Source organism: Halichoerus grypus, chromosome 13 (genome assembly GCF_964656455.1).
Source record: "Halichoerus grypus chromosome 13, mHalGry1.hap1.1, whole genome shotgun sequence".
NCBI lineage: Eukaryota > Metazoa > Chordata > Mammalia > Carnivora > Phocidae > Halichoerus > Halichoerus grypus.
Genome location: NC_135724.1, coordinates 68725546 through 68742281, shown reverse-complemented (window position 1 = coordinate 68742281; position 16736 = coordinate 68725546). Strand labels below are relative to the sequence as shown.

Here is a 16736-nt window from a genome sequence, read left to right as displayed (position 1 = left end):
GAATTTGAGATAAACAGCAATTTTTTTTTTTTTTTAGTCTGGTTGTGCACCAAACATTGCCTAGACAAAACAGTGTGAGGTGAGTGCTGTGGTGGAAGTACCAGATGTCATTTGAGCTGAATCTTGACACAACATGTGAGCTGCTGTTTCCCAGGCAAGAAAATGGTAAGGGGCTCTTAGGGATAGGGAGCGGTAGCAGTAGAAGTGTGGGTATTCAAAAGAGTGTGGCTTTGTGTGTAAAATGGGGAACCAGGTGGGGAAGGTGGGTAGGAGCTGGAGTCTGGAGAGACGTGTGTTGGTCACCGGGGCGTTTGGTCTGAGGCAGGCAGTGGGGCGTTACCCGACGGGAGAGGCAGGGTGGGCTTTGTGCTTCCGGGTGGAGAAACAGTTGTGGGGCGGGAGCACTGCAGGCGGGGACAACGTCAGGAGGCTGTGGTGCTTGTCAGGCTGTATGTTTCCCCTGACACAGAAAGAGGCCGGGGCAGGGCTGGCAGGGCTGGAGAGGCGGGAATGCTGTAAGCCATACCTACTTTTGGTTGCCGAGACACGTCCCTCCATGGTTAAATGTCTCCGAACATAGAGCACACCAGAGGCCCTCTGTAGTCTCACTGTACAGGCCACCCCTTGAGATAAAGAAAGACAATCCAGGGAGTTACCCAGTTGTGGTGGAGAGGTGTGGGCTTTGGAGTCAGACCTGCTCAGATCCCTGCTGTCACATTTGCCAGCTGTGAAGGCTCAGGTTATCCTTTTTACACTGGACTTGATAATCATACCCATCTCCTTAGATGAAGGAGGATTGAATGAAACGATGTGTGTGAAATTTCCAGCATAGCGCTTGGCATATAGTTGGCCCACAGGTTTTACTTTTCCTTCTTTACCTCTTGCCAGCGAGGTTTCAGAGGGATGGGAGAATGGTGGAGTTTGGCCATCAGGTTGTCAGTTTCTGCCAGGCAGCAAGGGGACTGCGGAAGGAGGTGCAGGTAAGCAGTGAGGCCCTGTGGCTCCTTCTCACATTTCATTCTGGGAGATCAGCGAGAGCCCTTCTTTGAGCTATCTGTCCTTTCCTAGGAAATGTGGATGGAAACCCAGGGGAGTAATAGGCTTGTGGCAGAGACATTCCTTTCCTGTCAGCCAATTCTGTTGAGTTGGCTTTTTCAGCTCAACAGAATGTCTGTGCGGATACGGCCCTGTGTATGGTAAAGTACAGAAAGATGGAGATCTTCCCTTCCTCCCAGGCTTAAACCAATCCCTGTACACCAAGGTTTCTAAGTCTTGGCACTATTGATATTTTGAGTCATACAGTTCTTTGTTGAAACGGGCTGTTCTGTGCATTATAGGATGTTTCGACCGTCCCTGGCCTCTACACACTCGATGTCAGTAGCACCCCATCGTGATAAGCAGAAATGTCTACAAACAGTGCCAGTGGTCCCTGAGGGGGCAAAATTGCCCACTGTTGAGACCATGACCTTATACTCAGCCATAAGGAAAAAGGACTCAGTATTTTTCTTATTAATTTTCATTTTATCTAACCAGTGAAATGCTTTTTGAAAAAGATTTCATTTTTATTCAACCGAATTCAAATTCGAATCTTTTTTTTTTAAGAAGGGAGTGCAGGGGAGGGGCAGAGGGAGAGGAGGGGGAGAGAGAGAATCTTAAGTAGTTTCCACACCCAGCATGGAGCTGGATGCAGGGCTCAGTCTTACAACCCTGAGATCATGACCTGAGCCGAAATCAGGAGTTGACTGCTTAACCGACTGAGTCACCCAGGCGCCCCATCTAATCTATTTTAACTTGTTTAGTTTATTTTTTTGTTTTTTAAAGATTTTATTTATTTATTAGAGAGAGAGATAGTGAGAGCAGGAACACAAGCAGTGGGAGTGGGAGAGGGAGAAGCAGGCTTCCTGCTGAGCAGGGAGCCCAATGTGGGGCTCGATCAGGACCTGGGATCATGACCTGAGCCGAAGGCAGATGCTTATCGACTGAGCCACTCAGGCGCCCCTTAACTTGTCTTTCTAAAAAGACTTCCTTTATGCTATTGACAAAACAATTCTCTAAAGTTTTGTTTTTTTTAGTTGAACAGTTAGGAACTTTTAAATTTTTTTTAAATGAGTTCTTCAGTGTAATTCATATATAACAAAATGCTTCCATTTTAAGTGTACAGTGTAATGGGGTTTGAAAATGTATACGGCCATATAAGCAGCGCCTCAGTCCAGGTACAGAGTATTTCATAACCCCCGAAAGTTCTCTTATATCTTGTTCAGTTAATTTCCCCTCCTTCCACCCCCAGGCAACCACTGATCTGCTTTCTGTCACTGTAGAAAAGTTTGCATTTTGTAGAATTTCATATAAATGGAATGTATCAGGCTTCTTTTTTTCTTTCTAAAGATTTATTTATTACTTGAGAGAGAGCAAGGGAGAGGGACAGAGGGAGAGGAAGAGAGAATCTCCAGCAGACTCCCTGCTGAGGGGGGAGCCCAGCTCGATCTCATGATCCTGAGATCACAACCTGAGCCGAAATCAAGAGTCATGCTTAATGGACTGAGCCACCCAGGCACCCCTCTGGCTTCTTTCATTTAATATAATGCTTTTGAGTTTCATCCATGCTGTTCCATGTTATCAGTGGATTCTTCCTTTTATTTGCTGGGTTTTATTTCATTATATAGCTATACCACAGTTTGTTTATCCATTCCCTTGTTGATGGGCATTTGGGTTGTTTCTGGTTTGGGGGTATTGTATGTATTTTTTAAAAAGCTGCTATTTTAAAAAGCTGCGGGCGCCTGGGTGGCTCAGTTGGTTAGGCGACTGCCTTCGGCTCGGGTCATGGTCCTGGAGTCCTGGGATCGAGTCCCGCGTCGGGCTCCCTGCTCAGCGGGGAGTCTGCTTCTCCCTCTGACCCTCCCCCCTCTCATGTGCTCTCTCTCTCTCTCTCTCAAATAAATAAATAAAATCTTAAAAAAAATAAAAAAATAAAAAAAAATAAAAAGCTGCTATACACATTTGTGTATGTCTTTCTGTGCATATATGTTTTAATTTCTTTTGGATAAATTCCTGGGGCTGAATTACTGGGTAAAATGGTATGTGTTTAAATTTATGAGAAACTGCCAAAATGTTTTCCAAAGTAGCAGTACTGTTTTATACTTCTAGCAGCAATGTGTGGGAGAGTTCCAGGTGTTCTTGTCCTCGCTGACACTTTGTCTCTTTCATTTTGGTTGTTCAGTGAAGTGGTTCAAATCTAAAATTTTAAGCTTTTTTTATTATTTACTCATTTAAATCAAAAATTTATCTATTTACTTATTTTTAAGTCAGCTGTACACCCAATGTGGGGCTTGAACTCACAACCCTGAGATCAAGAATTGCATGTTCCAACTGAGCCAGCCAGGTGGCCCTTTAAGCTTAATTTTTTTAAAAGGTTTTGGTGCGCCTGGGTGGCTCAGTTGTTGAGCGTCTGCCTTCGGCTCAGGTCGTGATCCCAGGGTCCTGGGATTGAGCCCCGCATCGGGCTCCCTGCTTGGTGGGAAGCCTGCTTCTCCCTTTCCCACTCTTCCTGCTGGTGTTCCCTCTCTCGCTGTCTCTCTCTGTCAAAATAAATAAAAATATTTTTTTTATTTATTTATTTTTTTAAAAGATTTTTATTTATTTATTTAACAGAGATAGAGAGCACAAGTAGGCAGAGCGGCAGACAGAGGGAGAAGGAGAAGCAGGCTCTCTGCCGAGCAGGGAGCCCGATGGAGGGCTCGATCCCAGGACCCTGGGATCATGATCTGAGCTGAAGGCAGCCGCTTAAACGACTGAGCCACTCAGGCGCCCCTAAATAAAAATATTTTTTAAAAAAAGGTTTTATTTATTTGAGAATTAGAGTGCGCACAAGTCGGGGGGTGCAGAGGGAGAGGGACAAGCAGACTCCACACTGAGCAGGGAGCCCAACACAGGGGCTCGATCCCAGGATTCTGGGATTAGGATCTGAGCCAGAGGCAGACACTTAACCAACTGAGCCACCCAGGTGCCCCCCCTTTAAGCTATTTATTTATTCAATTTACTTTTTGTTTTTATTAACCTATAATGTATTATTTGTTTTCAGGGGTATCGGTCTGTGATTCTTCAGTCTTACACAATTCACAGTGCTCACCATAGCACATACCCTCCCCAGTGTCCATCACCCAGCCACCCCATCCCTCCCACCCACCTCCACTCCAGCAACCCTCAGTTTGTTTCCTGAGATTAAGAGTCTCTTATTGCTTGTCTCCCTCTCTGGTTTCATCTTGTTTCATTTTTCTCTCCCTTCCCCTGTGATCCTCTGTCTTGTTTCTCAAATTCCTCGTATCAGTGAGATCATATGATAATTGTCTTTCTCTGATTGACTTATTTCGCCTTTAAGTTTATTTTTAAAGGATTTTTTACACTGTTATATTTGAACGAGTAGTGAAATGCAAAAAAAAATTTCATTTTGTATTTTGGATCAGAGTTCGTTATAAATGTAAAAATATACCAAATTGGTGTTTTTAATTAAAAATATGGCCGACGGTTTATTTTATGAATATAGCATTGTGCAGTTGTGTAACTGCCTGCCAAAACTCCGAGCATAAAGCCGTGGCTTGAAGGGGTCCTGAATAAACGTTTTCTTTTTGTAAATATTCACAAACCTTGGCTAAGGAGGGAATGGCCAGAAAAGACTCAAAATTTCTTGCATTCTGGGAGTTTGAACTTCGGGAACCAATTTGTTTTGGACTAAATCTGGAAAAATCATTTGTGTACTGTAGCCAGAAATTCTTTTAGGCTGTCCTTTTCCAGCCTTGTCACTTGTCTGGAATGTTAAGTATTGTCAGTTTAACGGCCTTTCAGCAGCTTATATTAAAAAGAGAGATCTCCAGAAATGGATCTGAAGAGGTCTTGGTATAAGATTAGGTTTTTTGAAAAGAGAGAGAGGCAAACCAAGAACAGAGGCTTAACTATAGAGAACAAAGTGATGGTTACCAGAAGGAAGGTGGGGGGTGGGGAGAGTGGGTTCATTAGGTGATGGGGATTAAGGAGTGCACTTGTGATGAGCACTGGGTGATGTATGGAAGTGTTGAATCACTTTATTGTACACCTGAAGGTAATATTACACTAACTGGAATTTAAATAAAACTTAAAAAAACCTAAAAAATATTTTTTTTTTGTTATTTGGAAAGCAGTAAGAAGAAGACTTATGGTTCTAAGTTTGAAAAATCCAGGGAGCCTCTAGTTGCTAAAGATTTCCTTGTGTTAAATCTTGTAGCGTGATAGAAATAATAAATTAATACTAGTGGGCTTCTCTCTGGCCAAAACCAAATGGACATAGAGTTGTGCTTTTGAATTTTTGTTGCTGATAATTAACTCCTTTTTCTTAGCATCCTGTCTATCCAGTAGCTGTGGCTTAGTGGGAGGAGCTCAGACTTTGGGCAAACTGTTTACCTCCCTAACCCCAGTTTCTTCCTCCTTTCCAGCCACGTAGGGTGATGATGATGATCAGGTGTGCTGGTGCAGCACTGGCCTTTCTCCCTGGCAGGCTGACTGTCTCCAGGCAGTTTGCTCATAATTTAAACAAAAACAACACCGGCAAAGTGTCTCTACCTCCTCATGACTGTCTCCCCTTAACAAAGCCAAAGTTTTGAAAAGGTCTTTATCTTTCATCTCCTGCTCAATTTTTTATCGCATTCCACTGCAGTCTGACTTGGCCCCTGACCTTCCTCTTGGGGCTGTTAGCCTTGCTCACCATCAGCTCCTTATTGCTAACTTCAGTATCCACTTGGGCATGGCTGGTCAGTGTGGCCTTTCTCCTGTTGATGCTCCCTTCACAGAACGTGGCCAGATGGAAAGGAGGAAGCTGGGAGGGAAAGTGGCGGCGGGGGGGGGAGGGGGGAATCGAAGAGGTAGCTGTTTTTTCCTCCTTCTGTGACCATGGGGGTGTTTAAGAGTGGTACACCCCTTGGGTAAGGAGAGGATACTGAGGCGAAGTTCCTTCCTTCTCAGGGCTGGAGGTGGAACTGAAGAAGAGGTGGATCTGAATGCCACCTTTCCACCTCAGTAAGTCATAATGTGGACCACTGATTTCTGGAAACAATACCATAACAGGACAAACTACCATATTAAATGTGCACTTTAGTTGATAATCACACCGTGATTTTCGGCATGAAATAAAGTCAGTGTCAGGGCACCTGGCTGGCTCAGTGGGAAGACCATGTGACTCTTGATCTCGAGGTCGTGAGGTCGTGAGTTTGAGCCCAAGTTGGGTGTAGAGATTACTTAAATAAATAAACTTTAAAAAAATTGGTATTAAAAATGAGAAGGTATTGTTTTACCATAAAAATAAGCGTTTGAAAATTGTCAGCTGCTTAGTAAAAGTATTTTGGGCACTAATGGACTTTTGTATGTGGATCCAGACTAAGTAGAGAATTGTACTTCCAAAGGCATTTCTCCTCGGCTTCTCTCCTTCCTCTCCCTGTTTCCTGCATCTCTCATACACGCCCACTTGCACATGGGCAGGGTTTTGACATGACAGGGCTCACGCTTTTCCTTTGAGTAAGCCTTGACTTTTTCAATGGAGTCTCGCTCCAGGTCTGTAAAATGTGTACATTTAAATGCACGTTTCTGATTCTGTGTCATAATTCACAAAAGAAGGGTTAGAAACATGTATGTGTCGAAGAATTCACTATCGGATCAGTCTGTTGCATTAGGATTTATCTAATTAAAACATTTCTTACTGAATTTCTTCCGTGTTCTGTTTGGTTTTTGTAGCCCACATGCTTTTATCAGATTGGTTTTGGTTTTGATTCATTTAGTAACGTGTAGTTACTGACTCCAGTGTGGCTAGTTTTCTAAATTTCAGTTTTCCCTTGACTGTGTGATTCCTTCTCCTCAATGTTTTAAGTCTGTTCTTATTTTACATTTTATTTTATTTTTATTTATTTATTTATTATTTATTTTTAAAGATTTTATTTATTTATTTGACAGGGAGAGACACAGCGAGAGAGGGAACACAAGCAGGGGGAGAGGGAGAGGGAGAGGGAGAAGAAGACTTCCCGCTGAGCAGGGAGCCCGATGCGGGGCTCGATCCAAGGATCCTGGGATCATGACCTGAGCCGAAGGCAGACGCTTAACGACTGAGCCACCCAGGCGCCCTTTATTTTACATTTTAATATAATCCCTACATTTCAAATATGGAGCTTGTGAAATAAGAGAGAAATGTATCTAGATTGTTTGGGTTGAAACCCTTTTTGGATTTTTGGTGGGATATTGAATGGCATAAAAAATTATACCTAATCAGCAGTTTCCTTTTTAAAAGTAGTTTTGATTCCTGGTTCTGAATGGTATAAAATATGAAATAGAATTTTTGAATTCCTGAAAGATCCTAATCCATCCTCCTTGCCTTCTGAACAAGGCTCACAGAGTTAGCATGACTTATCAAGGTCATGCAGACTTGTCAGGCTTGTGACCACAATCCAGGTTTCTTGATTATCATTCCAGTGAACTCCCTAGCATATATTTTCAGTATTTCCTGATATATAATTTTCAGTGGGAAAGAACCAGAAGCAAGTGTTGTTTGTTGACATCTATGCGCAATAGTATATAATTTAATGTAAGTAGTGAGTATAAACAGTCTTTAGTCATTCCTTATAAAGGGTTTCTCTTACAAAGTGTCTTTTGAATTGCTGCTTTTATTTTAATAAGGCATTAGTCATACTTGGGGCATGCAGTGTGTTCTTCTCTACGTTATGATAGCTCACATTTATCCCATCTTTACTGTGGGCTGTCACCCTGCCAGGCAGTTTAGGTTCATTACTTCATTTAATCCTCTCAACATCCTTATAAGGGAGGTAGCATTAGCAGCCCATTTTACCTATGAGGAAACTGAGATTTCAGAGAGGTTGAGTAACTTGCCCAGGGATACATTTGTTTGTGCGAGATAGGGCAGTCTTTGGGATACTGGCTGTTTTAAAGAAAGATTTAAGAATATCAGTTAAATAAACAAATTTAAATAGTTTTAAATAGCAATATATTTTGCATAACAGAAGGAAAAAGAGGTTATAATTGGAGGTGAATAGGAGGCATTCAAAGGAAAAAGTAGTGACCCTGTCAAGATCCTGATGTGACTGGGCATGCGCCTGGGTGGCTCAGTTGGTTAAGCGTTGCCTTAAGCGTTGCCTTCGGCTCAGGTCATGATCCCAAGGTCCTGGGACTGAGCCCTGCATTGGGCTCCCTGCTCAGTGGGGAGCCTGCTTCTCCCTCTACCTCTGCTGCTCCCCCTACTTGTGCTCTCTTGCTCTCTCACATGCGTGCTCTCTGTCAGATAAATAAATACATAATTAATTAATTAATTAATTAATAAAATCTTAAAAAAAATCCTGGTGTGAGTGTAGAAGGAAGAGAGAGGGCTGTCAGGGCTGAAGGTGCTTCTCCGTGAGGGAGGGGCCTTAGCTCTCTGGCAGTTCCCAAGACAGTCTGTGTTCTCCACTCAGTGTAGATCCTTCTTGATGCAGTATCCTGACAGTAAAGATAAAATTTCAAGGTCCTTTTGGCATTATTTTTGAAACTTGATTGGTGTGCTCCTCATAGGTGGGTGGTTGGGGAGGATGGAGTTTCTGAATCACTGAGATAAATTCCCATTCCTGATCTTGTGTTGTTGCACCTTTTTTCCCCCCTGACCTTTGCACCGTGGCAAAGTGAATTCCCCTGGAATGAGTGTAGCAGGATTTTTGTTTTTTTTCTTTGTCTATACATGTTATTTTGTCCAAGAACTCTACAGTTAGGTTTTATCAGCTCCTCTTACAGGAGAAAAGACAGAGTTGAAAAGATAAAAGGTGATTAAGAGATATGCCCACAATCACACAGCTTGTATGCAAAACTGGAGCTTGAACCCAGCTCTCCTGACTTCAGTTCAGTACTCTGCTACTGTTTCTGAGACCTGGAGGGAGCCTTGTCATTGCTCGGACCTATGTAACATTGTCATCAGTTCTGTGAATTTTACTAAGTTAGAAGGTTTTTGGAGTCAGAAGGTACCTTTGAGATACCTTAGAATCCAGCCTCCTTGTATTGTAGATGAGGATCCTGAGTGGATATGTGACTTAGGTTAAAGACAGCACTTGTTCGAGGGAGAACTGTGGTTTTAAGTCAAAGTCAGAATTTTAAGATATCCTAGAAAATTTCTGTAATAAAATGTTAGGGGAAAAAAAGAGGAAAAAGCAGCTTAGTGGCCATTTGCGTGAAAAAGACTTGTGAGTATTAGGTAACCATGAACTCAGTGTGTGCTTCTGGTAGTTCCTAGAAAGGCAGCTTTTCTTTCTTTAGGTTAAGTTAAGAGGAGCTTCAGCGTCTAGATCAAGAGAAGTAATATCACACTGAGCTCTACTTGCCAGACCAGATCTGTGTAGCATCTGTGCCCAGTTCCGAGGGCCCGTGTACCAAGTTGCCAATGGACACAGATGGTGTGGAATCTGGAGGCGTGGCTGGAGATTCATGGGGTTGATGGTGGAAGAAAGGCAGGCTTAAAGTAGCGCTGTGGTGGTCTTCAGATCCTGGGAGAGCTGCGGGACGAGAGTAGTACTTTTTTTTTTTTTTTAAGATTTTATTTAGGGGCGCCTGGGTGGCTCAGTCGTTAAGCATCTGACTTTGACTCAGGTCATGATCCCAGGGTCCTGGGTTCAAGCCCCACATTGGGCTCCCTGCTCAGCAGGAAGCCTGCTTCTCCCTCTCCCACTCCCCCTGCTTGTGTTCCTTCTCTCGCTGTGTCTCTCTCTGTCAAATAAATAAAATCTTAAAAAAAAATAAAAATAAAGATTTTATTTATTTGTGAGAGAGAGTGCGGGGGGAGGAGCAGAGGGAGAGGGACAAGGAGGCTCTGCACTGAGCATGGAGCCCAACGCTGGGCTCCATCTCACAACCCTGAGATGATGACCTGAGCCGCAATCAAGAGTCTGACACTTAACCGACTGAGTCACCCAGGCGCCCAAGAATGGTACTTTTGAGTTTGGAGTCAGGTCAGAGGAAGGGAGTTACAGGGAAGGAGATGACGATCAGGCTTTCTCATGCTTGAGCCCCACCAGCATGTTATGCCCCTTCAGCCCATCCTCCACACCAGCACCAGGTTCATCTTTAGGATTTGTAAATCCGAGTTAGGGCTGCACTGACTTTAGTCTGTCTGTAGTTTGCTATCCAGTTTCAGACAAAGGCCTGCTGGGCCCTTCCCCACTAGTTCTTTTGACATTTCTGTATTCTAGCCAGACCCAAGTTCTTAGAGTCCTTCAAGTGAGCCCATGCTTTCTCACAACTCTGTGAGGTGTACCTCTCACCCCGTTCCCTAGAGGCGGAACCAAGGACTAGCTCTTTCTACTGCCATTGTGCCTTGTATATCTGTTTACCTTATTTTGTCAGCAAAATTTATGAAGGATGGGGTCCTCTTCACTGTTTTTTTATTGTATCTTGTTTCTTCCACTAAACTGTGAGCTCCTTGAAAGTAGGTATTATTTTTGTCTTAATTATCTTTATGTGTCCATGTATTTATTCATGCCTTGTGTGACTAGTGTCCTAGAGAAGTGGCATTTCCCATGGCACAAAGTAAGTATTCAGTGAATGTTGAGTAAATAATGACTTGCTTCAGAACTTTTTAGTAGTCTCCTCCAACAGTAGATGTTTGTAATTAGAAGATTTGTCAGTGATGTTGCATGCAGGATTTCCTATTAATGGCCTCCAAAATATTTACCATTTTTAAGAGTCTGTGGTTTGATTTTTTTTTTTTCAAGTAATCTCTACACCCAACATGGGGCTTGAACTCACCACCCTGAGACCAAGAGTCGAATGCTCTACAACTGAGCCAGCCAGGCGCCCCGTGCTTTGACTTTTAAGTAGTATTTTATCTACCATATCTGGCAGGTAAGAGATGGCCCTTTATTTGTTTTCCTCAGTAGGTTTTAATTATGTGATCTCCTTGTAGATGTAAAGGAAACTCAAGCTACTTATGTGGCTGTGGATGTGTAATTAGCTTTAGGGAGGGCTCCTGGAGCTGTAAATCCTGTCCTGGGGAGCCCAAGTACAGGGACATCCTTGTGAGAGTTCTGGCCACCCAGACTGCAGCCTTCTTAATGCAGGGTTATTTCTGTAAAATGAGGGCAGCTGTGTCTCTGCCCATGCCTAACAAATAACTATTTTAAATTAAAAAGTAGCAGGTATCTATAAATTAATATGCTTATAGCTAAGAGTTTTATTTTTACAGCTGTAACTTAGTACATACTGATTTAGAACTGGCGATAAATTTTGTGCTCTGAAAACGATAGGTTTTATATTAAATAACATGACAGTACCTTCAAAATGAAAAAAATTTGGTCAAGAATATCAGCACTGATCCAAAGGACAAGTAGATAAATCTAGAAGGGCAGATTGAGCAGTATAGTTTTAGTGTTGTTACATTTTGGTCGTATCTTGTGAAATATTTATTGAGATGAAAACTGCACATTCCTGGTGAATTATTGTGTGTGGTTGCACTGGGGACTGTACGGAGCAGTGGGCAGGGTATGGGGTTTGGATTCAGACTACTGAATGGTGACCCAGGGAGAGTGAGTTCTGTCTGAGCCTCTGTCAATGCCTATGTGGGCTCTTGTGAGGAGTCAGTGAACTGTACCAGGTACAGCACAGCTGGGACATGATGCCGGCCACATGGGAGGGGCTCAAGGCCTTTAGTGCCTTTCCCTATTTTGGGAGCACTGCATCCGTTTTGATGTTTTTAAGAAATATTATTTGAGAAATACATCAAACATACTTCATGGATTTTTTTTTTTTTTTTAAAGATTTTATTTATTTATTTGACAGAGAGAGACACAGCGAGAGAGGGAACACAAGCAGGGGGAGTGGGAGAGGGAGAAGCAGGCTTCCTGCAGAGCAGGGAGCCCGATGCGGGGCTCGATCCCAGGACCCTGGGATCATGACCTGAGCCGAAGGCAGACGCTTAACAACTGAGCCACCCAGGCACCCCACTTCATGGATTTATTGTAGTTGGAGATTATTCTTAGTATTTATAGAGGCAGGATCCATACTATTATTGTGAGGAGAGCTACTTTTTATTCCTCCCAAACCTTGACTTCTCTGGACTAGAAATAGTGCCGGGTCTGGGTACTGATGACAGCCCTGAGCAGGATTGGGGAAGGGATAGTAGTAACTTACACCACACCCCTTTTTTCAACTTTTTTTCTTTTTTTTTAATTTTATTTATTTATTTGTTAATAAGAGAGTGTGAGAGAGCACAAGCAGGGGTAGTGGCAGGCAGAGGGAGAGGGAGAAGCAGGCTCTCCGCTGAGCAAGGAGCCTGACGCAGGACTCGATTTCAGGACCCCAGGATCATGACCTGAGCTGAAGGCAGATGTCCAACTGACTGAGCCACCCAGGCGTCCCTTTTTTTTTTTTTTTTTAATTTTTAAAAAATTTTACTCCTTTTTTCAACTTTTAGACACTTTAAGTGCTATGAACTGTGCTGGTCCTTTCCCTTTACTCTAATCTGTCCCATGCTCAGGGGACTCGAGAGGCTCTCTAGGTAGGGTTAGCGATTCCTTCTTCTTAACCAGGTAGGGGACAAGATCTGCTGGTGAATTAGAATCCGTTTTTGAGGATCTTTGCCCTTAGATAGGGGTCATTTTAGAAAATCATGGAAGCTTTTCTCATCTCAATGGTTGGTGGTTGCTATTGAGATTTAGTAAGTAGGGGCCATGGAATTCTAGACTCAATGAAGTATCAGTTCTGCAAAATAAAAACTTTTCCTGTGATCTGCCACAACTTTGGAATATCTTGTTGAATAATTTACATAGAAAAAAACCATTTATGGGACGCCTGGGTGGCTCAGTCCGTTAAGCGGCTGCCTTCAGCTCAGGTCATGATCCCAGGGTTCTGGGATCGAACCCCACATCGGGCTCCGTGCTTGGTGGGGATCCTGCTTCTCCCTCTCCCTCTGCCTGCCTGCCGCTCCCCCTGCTTGTGCTCACTCTCTTGCTATCTCTCTGTGTCAAATAAATAAATAAAATCTTAAAAAAAAAAAAAGAAAAAAACTTTATGACTAAGCCTAGAATCTAATTCCATTTTACACAAAGAGGGCATTTTTTAAGTGTAATTTTGGTATAGATGGAATTTTCCAGGAATGCAGCTACTGTAGACATTGAGGAGAAATTGTTTTGTTTTCAGCTTTACCAAATGTATTAGTCAGGGTTCTCCAGAGGAACAGACCAGTAGGATCTAGACACACACACACACACACACACACAGATTTATTATAAGGAGTTGGCTCACATGATCATGGAAGCTGAGAAGGACCAGGATCTGCAATCGGCAAGCTTGAGACCCAGGAGAGCCAACAGCGTAAGTTCCAGTCCAAGTCTGAAGGCCTGAGAATCACTTGTAAATTCAAGTCTGAAAGTTGGTGGGATTGAGACCGAAGAAGAGCCAATTTTTCAAGTGGAGTCCAAAGATGGGAAAAGACCAACATCCCAACTCAAAGAGTCAGGAATCTCTGTAAATTCAAATGTTAATCTCATTCAAAAACATCCTCACGAAAAAAACCTAAAAACAAAACAAAACCAGATCTTACTCAAAAAAAAAAAAGAAGAAAAGAAAAAGAAACATCCTCACACCCAGAATAATTTAACCAAATGTCTGTGCACTCCATGGCTCAGTCAAGTTGGCATATAAAATTAACCATCACACTAATAAGAGTGATACATCCTTTTAGAAAATCACATTGTTGATAGCATGCATGATAGATGGCATGGTATCTGAGTTTCAGTACTACAAACTGCCCAAGTCAAGACTCTTTGTAGTCAAATTCACAGTGATTTAACTTAGAGGTGTGGATTTCTTACTGTTTTATTCCTCATATAGTCTTGCTTGAAAATTCACATATTGAAATTCACATTTATTACAAATTATTTTTATTTTTTATGTTTTAGTTGCCATATTATGTAGATATTTTTAGAAAGTACCTGTGTGTATATAATAAATAAGTTAGCTTTGGATTCCACTTCAGTAGTAAAGGTATATTTACCTATTTGTTGGAGAAAGGGAGCTTTGGGTCCAATGTGGGTAAGAATGAGTGGTCTAAGATCTAAGATCTCAAGCTGCCAGTGTCTTGGACCAGTGTGTATCTCAGCATTTTTAAAGCTTTTGGCTATGCTGCTTGTCTTCTCTCTGATCTTTGCAAAACTGTAGTCCTTCTCTTTATCTTATCGGGTATTTTACAATGTTCGGATCTACTTTCTAGAAGTCCTTGTTTGATGTTCATTAGGTTTTTTTTTTTTTAAAGATTTTATTTTATTTTATTTTATTTATTTTCAAAGATTCTATTTATTTATTTGACAGAGAGAGACACAGTGAGAGAGGGAACACAAGCAGGGGGAGTGGGAGAGGGAGAAGCAGGCTTCCTGCTGAGCAGGGAGCCCCATGTGGGGCTCGATCCCAGGACCCTGGGATCATGACCTGAGCCGAAGGCAGACGCCTAACAACTGACCCTCCTAGACTCCCCTTTAAGATTTTATTTTTAAGTAATCTGTACACCCAACTTGGGGCTTGAACTCACATCAAGAGTTGCATGCTCTTCCAACTGAGCCAGCTAGGCTCCCCAGGTGTTTTTTGTTTTGTTTTTATAACCACTTTATTGAGATATAATTCATGTGCTGCACAATTCACCCATTTTAAAGTGTAAAATTCAGTGGTTTTCAGTATATTCACAGCCATTATCACAGTCTAATTCTAAATGTTTCATCCCAAAAAAGAAACCCTGTGTCCGTTAGCTGTCTGTATCCATTCCTGCTACCCTAACCTCTGACAACCTCTAATTTACTTTTGTCTCTATGAATTTGCCTATTCTGGACAATTTGTATAAATGGAATCATACAGTACACGATTCTTTGTGTCTGGTGTCTTTTATCTGGTATAATGTTTTCAGGGTTGTACTATGTATTGGTAGTTCATTTCTTTTTTATGCCCAAATAATATTCCATCGGATGGATATACCACATTTTGTTTCTCCATTCATCTGTTGATAGACATTTGGAATTGAAAGAAAAAGTATTTTGTATGCAGAAGGCATATAAACAGAACTATGTGATAGTAATATGTATCCAGTAAATAGCAAATACGTGTTGATAAGTAAAAATTTAAATGCTAACAAAGAATTCTGTTATGGTTTAATTTGGGAGAATTTTTTGAGGTTGTTTGGGATGTTTCCAGTTTGTGGCTATTATGAATAATGTGTCTGTGGATATTTGTATATAAATTTGTGGACAGATGTTTTCATTTCTCTTGGGTATAAATCCAGGAGTAGACTTGCTGGATCATATGGTAACTCTGTGTTTAAGCATTTGAGGAACTGCTAGACTGTTTTCCAAAGCGGCTGCACAATTTTATATTCCTTCCAGCTGCATGTGAGGGTTTTAATTACTGCATATCCTTTACAACATTTGTTACCATCTATGTTTTTTTTTTAGATTTTTTTAAAAAAGTAATCTCTACACCCAATGTGGGGCTTGAATTTACAATCCCAAGATCAAGAGTTGAATGCTTCACTGACTGAACCAGCCAGGCACCCCTCTGTCTTTTTGATTATAGCCATCCTAGTGGATGGAAAGTGGTAATTCATTAGGTTTTAAGTGGTAGCAGCAGAAAGGGACAGTCTGTTGCATTGTCCAGTATGGTAGCTACTATGTACCTTAAGTTTAAATTGGTTAAAATTAAATAAAATTAAAAATGCAGTTCTTTAGTCACACCAGCCACATTTTAAGTGCTCAGTAGCCACAAGTGCTAGTGGTTACTGTATTGGACAGCACAGATATACATAAAACATTTTTATTATTGCAGTAAGTTCTATGAGGAAAATTTAATTTGGCAGGAGCTGGATGAGTAGGCAGAGAATGGTAGAGGGTCTGAGTGGTGTAGAAAGGACTGTGGGTGTGGAATTTGGAGAAGAGAAGAAAGAAACTTCAGGGAACCGTCTATAAGATATGAGACTTAGAAAAGAGCAGGTAAATAAAACGGGGAAGTGAAAAGTTGAAGGAAAGGTTCTTAGGAGCTTGATCTTTCCACAGTACTTTGAGTTAGCGATGGATCCAGTGTCATTCCTTCATTCTGTAGTTGAGGAAAGCATAGACTTGCTGCCGAGGTTTCGCTGTGTTTTGGTTGCTGTTAATAATAGCGTTCTTTTTGCTCAAGGGCCTTACCATGTTGAGGGGAGGAGCAGAGCCCCCTTTGCCCTGTCTCAGTGTTCCTGCCACCAAACCTGTTGGTACAGTTTGTATTATGTCAAGGCAAGATAAATCTGGAGTGTTCGACCTCAGTGTAGGTAAAGTACTCCTTAAGGCTATTGGGACGAGCCTTTTCTTTTCCAAAAGGTTATTCTGTAAGTTTACTTTTATTAGTGTGTAGAAATCTTCACAGAATAGAACAGCTTCTTTTTGTGGTCATAGTAGTTTCTCAGAGTCATCATACACAAAACTGTTTCTATTCAAATAGACTTTCATTTTTGTGAAAGCCAACCTGGTCCGTGACATCTTTCCAAACCTGATATTACTTACTGTAGGGATTGCTTTTCTAGTTTAGTTAATAAAGATATATTTAAGCGTTTATTTGGGTGCAGTTTTGTGTGCTGCCAGTGTTATTTCAAGTCATCTAAGCTATGAAATCAAGCATGAGCTGTTTAGGTGGTAGACTTGTCACATTCCTTACAGGTATGTAGATGGTCCTGTTTTCTGAAC

The 16736-nt window shown here is 41.8% G+C and overlaps 1 protein-coding gene across 3 annotated transcripts in view; it reads left to right on the top strand.

Annotated features, from left to right (window-relative positions):
* Positions 1-16736, top strand: part of SPECC1L (sperm antigen with calponin homology and coiled-coil domains 1 like) — a 128762-nt gene that overhangs the window by 12895 nt on the left and 99131 nt on the right. The window contains exon 2 of one of the 3 annotated variants that reach the window (XM_078060707.1): positions 10755-10884. The exons of the other annotated variants lie outside the window; for them this stretch is intronic. The gene's annotated coding sequence lies outside the window, so the exon portion shown is untranslated. The remainder of the gene's footprint in view (positions 1-10754; positions 10885-16736) is intronic. 3 annotated transcript variants of the gene reach the window in all.